The sequence below is a fragment of the Chrysochloris asiatica genome, unplaced genomic scaffold (genome assembly GCF_000296735.1).
Source record: "Chrysochloris asiatica unplaced genomic scaffold, ChrAsi1.0 scaffold00005, whole genome shotgun sequence".
Lineage (NCBI taxonomy): Eukaryota > Metazoa > Chordata > Mammalia > Afrosoricida > Chrysochloridae > Chrysochloris > Chrysochloris asiatica.
Window position 1 is genome coordinate 39,183,717 of NW_006408523.1, and position 7,779 is coordinate 39,191,495.

The window sequence follows — 7,779 nt, forward strand, 5'->3', positions numbered from 1 at the left end:
CTTTGTTACATTGTAAAATTCACTTCTAGAAGTCCTATTTTGTTGTTATTTTAATCTGTTGTTGTTAAGTGCCGTCGAGTCGGATCTGATGCAAAGCTACCCTGTATAGGGTTTCCGAAGAGCAACTTGTGAGTTAGAACTACCAACCTTGCTGTCCAGGGCTTATCCTATAGTGCCATATCAGGATCCCTTAATATTTCATCAGGTTTGTTATGTTATGTACTTATTAGGTTAAGTGTACTTATAATTTCTTTTCTTCATCAAATTATTCTATTTGTAGTGTTATTTCTTATTTGTTACATCAGCTGATGTTCCCTTGTTGTTATTGTTGTTGTTGTTAGGTGACATGGATTCCATTCCAACTCATAGTGACCCCATGCACAATGGAACCCAACACTGCCCGGTCCTGCACCAGCTCCACAATTGTTGTGTTTGAGCCCATTATTGTTGTTCTATACCAGTCCATCTTGGTAGGGGTCTTCCTCTTTTTTGCTGACTCTCCACTTTACCAAGCATCATGTCCTTCTCAGGGACTGATCCTTCCTGGGAATATGTCCACAATATGAGAGACAAGTCTCACCATCCTTACTTTTAAGGATCATTATGGTTGTACTAATCTGTAAGCAGATTCGCTTGGTCTTTCTGGCAGTCTATGGTAGTTTCAGTATTCTTCATCAATACCATAATTCAAATGCATCAATCCTTCTACAGTCTTTCTTATTCACTGTTCAACATTAACATGCATGTGAGGAAATTGAAAATACCATGGGTTGCATCAGACACATCTTAGTCCACAAACTGACACCTTTGTTCTTCAACACTTTAGAGATGTCTTTTGCAGCAGATTTGCCTAATGCAAAACTTCCATGACTGCTGCTTCCATAAGTTCTTATTGTGCATCCAAGCAAGATGAAGTCTTTGACAACTGCAATCTTTTGTCTATCATGATGTTATTTAATGGTCCAGTTGTGAGGATTTTTGTTTTCTTTACATTGAGCTGCAATTCATACTGAAGGCTGTATAGTCTTTTATCTTCCTCAATAAGTATTTTAAGTCCTTTTCACTTCCAGTTAGCAAGGTTGTATCATCTGCATATTACAGGTTTTAATGAGTCTTCCTCCAATCCTGATGCCACATTCTTCTTCATATAATCCATCTTCTCAGATTATTTTCTCATCATACAGATTGAATAAGTATGGTGAAAGAATGCAACCCTGGTGTACATCTTTCCTGTTTTATACCATTCAGGAGTCCTGGTGTGGCTCTGTAGGATAAGCACTGGACTACGAAGCAGGCGATAATCCTCAGAAATCCTATACAGGATCACTGTGAGTTGGAACTGACTTGAAGGCACTTAAAACAACAACAGATATTCCTTTGTTCTGTTTGAACGACTGTCTCTTGGTCTATGTACATGAGCACAGTATTCTGGAATATCTATTTTCCATAACATTATTCATAATATTATCTTCTGGAGTCCTGATGTGGTGCTGTGGGTTAATGCGCCAGACTGCAAAGCCATTTGAACTGCAAGGTAAGTGGTTCAAGCTCACCAGCTACTCCTTGGAAACCCTATACAGGGTCGCTATGGGTCAGACCGACTCAATGGCACTTAACAACAACAGTATCCATAATTTATTATGATTCACACAATTGAATGCCTTTACATAGTCGGCAAAGCATAGGTAAGTCTCTTTCTGATATTCTTTGCTTTTAGTCAAGACCTATGTGATGTCAGCAATGATCTCCCTTATTCCATGCCCTCTTCTAAATCTGGTTTGAACTTCTGGCAGCTCCCTGTCCATGTACTGCTGCAACCATTTTTTAATTATCTCCAGCACAATTTTGCTTGCATGTGATATTAATGATACTATTTGATGATTTTTACATTACACTGAGTCACCTTTCTTTGAAATGAATGGATATCTTCCGATCGATTGGCCAGGTAGCTGTCTCCCAAATTTCTTGGCATAGACAAGTGAGTGTCTCTAGCACTGTATCAGTTGCAACATTTCCGTTTGTATTCTGTCATTTCCTTGAGCCTGGTTTCTAGTCAATGCCTTCAGTGAAATTTGGACTTTTTCCTTCAATATCATTGGGTCTTGACCATATGCTGCCTCTTGAAATGGTTAAGCATCAACCAATTATTTTTGGTATAGTGACTCTTCTACTTCTTCCATCTTCTTTTGATTCTTCCTGAGTCATTGAATATTTTACCCATAGAATCTTCTAGTATTTCAAATCAAGATTAGAATTTTTTTTCCCAGTTATTTCACACTAAAGAAGTTGCAGAAGTTCTTCAATTTTATCATCACTGGCTTTTGTGATTGGTGCATACTATGCTCCCTAATGGTAGCTAATTTTCATTTTTGTTTGTTCCTAAGTTCATGTTTGACATGGAAGTGTTTTTCTCTATTTTCTTGTAAAGTTCCATGGATCTTGTATTATATATGTTTTCGAATGGAGTCATGGTTTGGCGCTGTAGGATAAGCACTGAACTGTTAACTACGAAATTGGTGGTTCAAACCCACCAGCCATTCCTCAGGATCTCTATACAGGGTAGCGATGAGCGCTAAGAGTTGAAACCAACTTGATGGCATGTAACGACAACAGCAACAATATGGAGCAGTTTGCCAGGACCCTATAGGTCTTAGTTTCTAAGCTTGGATCTGTGACAGCACAGGAAAGTGTAAATTTAGAACCCCATATGGAGTCCTGGTGTGGCCTGTGGGCTAATGCGTCAGAGTGTAAAGTCGTTTGAACTGCAAGATTGGTGGTTCAATCTCACCAGGGGCTCCTTGGAAACCCTATTCAGGGTCATTATGGGTCGGAATCGACTCGGTGGCACTTAACAACAACAACAATGTATGCTTGATGGAGTGCTGGTGTGGCACTGTTAACGCGCCAGACTGCAAAGCTGTTCGAACTGCAAGGTTGGCGGTTCAAGCTCACCAGCTGCTCCTCGGAAACCCTATACAGGGTCGCTATGGGTCAGAACCGGCTCGACGGGAACATAACATCAACAACATGTATGCTTGGTACAAATTTGTATTTCTTCTTTTTCCTTTTGAGAGCAAGGAATACAACAATTTTCCTTGCTCCTTCTTTCAGCCAGTAGGTTGAGATTTTTCTACCCATCTATAAAGGACTGGGCAGGTCTTGGCTTTACTAAAAGGAAGTAGACTGATGAAATGGGAGATTTTGTTGCTGTGATTTTACAAAGAGCTGTGTGGGTTTGGGAGCCGTGGTATGAAAGAGGAGAAGTTTATTGGTTTCATATATAAGTTTGTAGAACATTCTTAGAAGGTAAAAGCATAACTAGTCCTTATGAATACGTACTGCTCTGTTTGTTATCTACATAAACGCCATCCTCCTCTTCTTTCTTGCTAACAAAATTCCAACTTTATTTGCTGTATACCATTGATAACCCAAACCTTGATCCTGTTAGAGCCCTGCTGTGTATGTCTGAGATAACCAGAAGCAGCCTTTTGCTTCTCTGAGTGTAAGACTTTGATAGGGTCCCAGCTCCCAGACTTCATTGAGCTCTCTAACCAACCTTGCAACCCCTCACTTCTAGATGGATTTTTTTGTGAGACTATTAAAGGCCTTTCTTTTTAGCCTCTTTTAGTTGGATTTTCTGAAATTTGTAGCCAAATGTATCCTGAAAATGCCTGAAAAATCTTAATTTTAAAAAACATTAAATACGTTTATGTGGAATTGTTTTTGGCTTCTTAAATGCTTTATTAACTTATTTTTAACTTAATTTCTTCTTATTTGATTGAGGCATTGGGGAAAAATTGAATAGCAATTTTGACTATCCTTGTCACCTGGCATTGGATAGCATTAAGCTTGCCATCTTTGTATTGTAATCTTTTCCCATATAGCATAATCCATTGAGGACATTGTATGAAATCATTTGGCTAAAAATGGAATGATTATTTTTTTCACATCTCAGTTGGAAATGAGTATTTTCTGAAATCCCTCTGTTATATTCAAAATACTTTGTTGTTGTTGTTGTTAAGTATTACGAATTGTTAATAGATGCACAGAATCCTCCAGAGTCAGGATATCCAATCAAGTTGTGGTATGGGCCGAATACAGTCAATACTGGTTTGCCTTTGAGGCATTGTGCCTTCTTATTTTGAATCTGTATGGGACAAACCCCTCCCCCTGAGGAACCTGATTATGGAGATGAGCAATTGTGTTTGTCTATCAACCATCTCCTTTAATTGGCTCAAATTACCAAGCACTGTCAGGCTTGCTGAAGAAGACTGGACTTGAAAAAAATGAGAACTATAACGACCTTTCTATAACCCACACTATACTTGTACCTAGTGTGTTCTCTGTGCCTATATAATTAGTAGTATTTAAAAATGCATGGCTTGAATGCGATTCAGGGTTCTGTCTTGCTTTATTTGTGTTATTCCATTCTTCATGTTCCATGAAAATCCTTTCTGATTGACATCTGACAGCTATCAAGTGATTCGGTCTTCTCTTGTCCAAACAAGTTATCATATTTACCTTACCGTAAATAAGGAACTCTGGTCTTGCATTGGTTAAGTGCTCAGCTGCTAACTTAAAGGTCTGTTGTTCAAACCCGCTAGCCACTCTGTAGGAGAAAAATGAGGCAATCTACTTCTGTAAAGATTTACAACCTTCAAAACCATGTATTCTGTCTTATAGGGTCACTATGGGTTTGGAATCAACTCCACGGCAGTGGGTTACCGTAAATTGTTTCCCCATAAATCAAAACATATTCCTAAACCACAAGGAAACATTAAATTTCTTTACCTTTTTTGAATAATGCCTATCCGAAGGAGTCTGAAATTTGAACATAGTGTCAGTTTCAAAGTTCTCCATTGTACCTCTTTACTCATTCAACAATCAAGCTAGAAAATGTTATAATTTGGCAACAGTGCTTATATTGAACAGAGGGTTCAGGAAGTGGATCACCAGATGATTCTTTTGAAGGTGTGATTGATATCCTGCCAATGTTGTTAATTGCCATTGAGTTGTTCCGACTCATGACAACCCCTGTACAGGGTCGCTATGGGTCGGAACCGACTCAAAGGCACTTAACAACAACAATGTATGTATATAAACCACTGCCTGTCCGATCTTTACAGCCATTGGTATGTTCTCCTCCACTGTTGGGCCCACTGTGTATTTTGAGTGCCTTCCAACCTAGGAGGATCATGTTTTGTCAACATATTGGTTGAAATATCTCTGCAGCCAAAACTCTCCAGCAGCTGCTGCTACAAAGGAACCATCACCAGAGGTCCAGTGCCAAGGTGATTTGAGTTCAGCACCCAAGCAGTACGTTGGTTATTCTTTTGGATGGTGCAGTAGGAAGCCCTGGTGGTGCTGTGGGTTAAATATTTTTCTGATAACCACAAGGTCAAGGGTTCAAACCCACCAGCCACTCAATAGGAGAAAGATGAGGCTGTCTGCTTTTGTAAAGATTTACAGTCTCAGAAACCCTAAGGAACAAAGATTTACAGTCTCAGAAACCCTAAGGAACAGTTCTGCCCTGTCTTTTCAGGGTTGCTATGAGTCAGAATCAAGTTGATGGCAATATGTTTGTTTATTGGGGGGTTGTTAGTGGTAGTGCAGTGGCTAAAGTAGTTGACCTGAGCTGAAAGTTCACCAGTTTTAATCTCCCCTGCCCAACACTCCTCACGAGAAATCCAACAGTCTGTGTCCTTAACATTTTCATTTACAACCTTGGAAACCATATGGGACAGTTCTACTTTGTTCTATGAATCAGATTGATTGATGGCCATGGGTTTGATTTGGGCATCAAGCTCCTTTTTGCCCACTTTTCTACAGAAAATGCCTTTTCTCTTCGTCTCCACTTGCCCAAATGCTGCCTGTCCCTCATTTTCAACTACGTGATTTACTGCCTCTTCTTCCAGCTCAAGGACTCTTTCCTTCCTCTGGTCCTCTGTGTCACTTCCCAGCTCCTTCCTTAGGGTGCTCTGACTTTCTACCTTAACTGATATTTAAGAACAATCTTTGTCTATCTCACATTTCTGTAGTTTCAAAAAAACTTTTTTTAAGTCTTTCATTTTCATGTTCTCATGGTGCTTAATGCAGTATCATTTATATGGTACATGCCTCATGAGGGAGAGCCATTTAATTGGCCCTGAGGAATATGTAAGAGTTGAGTAGAGGAAGGCAGAAAGAGCACCTCAGAACTGGTGGAGGTCACAGTGTAGGGATTCCAGGCACTCTGAGCCCTAGGACCGATGATGGAAGAAGCAAAGTGTATCTGGGTGAAGGTACATGCATGCCAGGGACAGAATTCCTGTGATGGAAAAATGGGAGGATATTGCTTTATACTAAGGAGCTCTGGTAGCGTAATGGTTACAAATCAGGCTGCAAACCTTAAGGCCAGCAGTTCAAAACTACCAGCCACTCCACGGGAGAAAGATGAGGCTTTCCGCTCCCGTAAAGATTTACAGCCTCGGAAACCCTGTACAGGGTTGCTATGGGTCAGAACCAACTCAATGGCACTGAACAACAACAAATTGCTTTATACTAAGTAAGAAAGATGGAGTCAAATTGTGAGGATCTGGAAGGGAGATTGAAATCTTTAGACTCTGTGGTTGGAAGCAATCTTGCAGTGGTCTACAGGATAGACTGAACACCACATATGTACCACTGGAGGCTGGTCTCTTGGGATATTGTTTTTCTATGACTCAATGAGGGCTGAGCTCCTCTGCTTTTGTTGTTAAGTGCCGTCAAGTCCTTTCCGACTCAGAGAGATACTGAATGGGCTTTCCAAGGAACGGTTGGTGAGTTTGAACTGCCGACCTAGTGGTTTAAATCTACCTTGTGGTCCAGTGCTTTATCCCAGAGTGCCACACCAGGGTTCCAAGCTACTCTGGTGCAGTGAGAATAAAAAGAAAGGGAAGCAAACTAGTTGTTCTAGAAGTTGTTGTTGTTAGGTGCTCTTGAGTTGGTCCCAACTCACAGTGACCTTATGCACAACAGAATGAAACACCGCCTGGTCCTGTGCCAGCCTTGCGATTATTATGTTTGAGCTCATTGCTGCTGCCACTGTGTCAGTTCATCTTATTGGAAGTCTTTGTCATTTTTGCTGACCCTCCACTTTACCCAGCATGATGTCCTTCTCCAGGGAACTGGTCCCTCCCGATAAACATGTCCAAAGTATGAAAGACAAAGTCTCACCATACTGGCTTCTAAAGAGCATTCTGGCTGTACTTCTTACAACACAGATTTGCCTGCTCTTGTGGCAGTTCAGAGTACTTTAAATATTATTCTCCAAAAAGATCCCAAGTTCAAAAGTAGTTTTTAGAGACCTCTTTATTAAGTTTTAAACAGAAGACAAGACAAAGACAAAAATATCAGGATGAGGGAGACCATCAGCATGAGAGTATAATGAAGTCCAAAGGATTCACAGACATGTGGCCAGTTATAGGAGATGGGAAACAATAGAAATGCATCACAAAATCATGACTGGTGGCAGATCAATTTATCACAGTTGCCGTGGATACTAAAGGAGTTGAAAGGAGACCATGAATGGGACATGTACACTAAGCAGATTAGAAAACTTTACAGGATTGGATCTGGGCCCTCTGACCACCTTGGGTGTGGTATGATTTATGGCTATGTGATCATGATACCTCAGTTTCCATTAAGGACATGCCTAGGCAAGTCCCTGAGAGGGAGATTGCCCCTCCTTGGGCTGGATACGGGATTCTACACAAATCATTTTCTAAAGCACTTTGCTTGAAGGCAAAGTTTTTTACATTG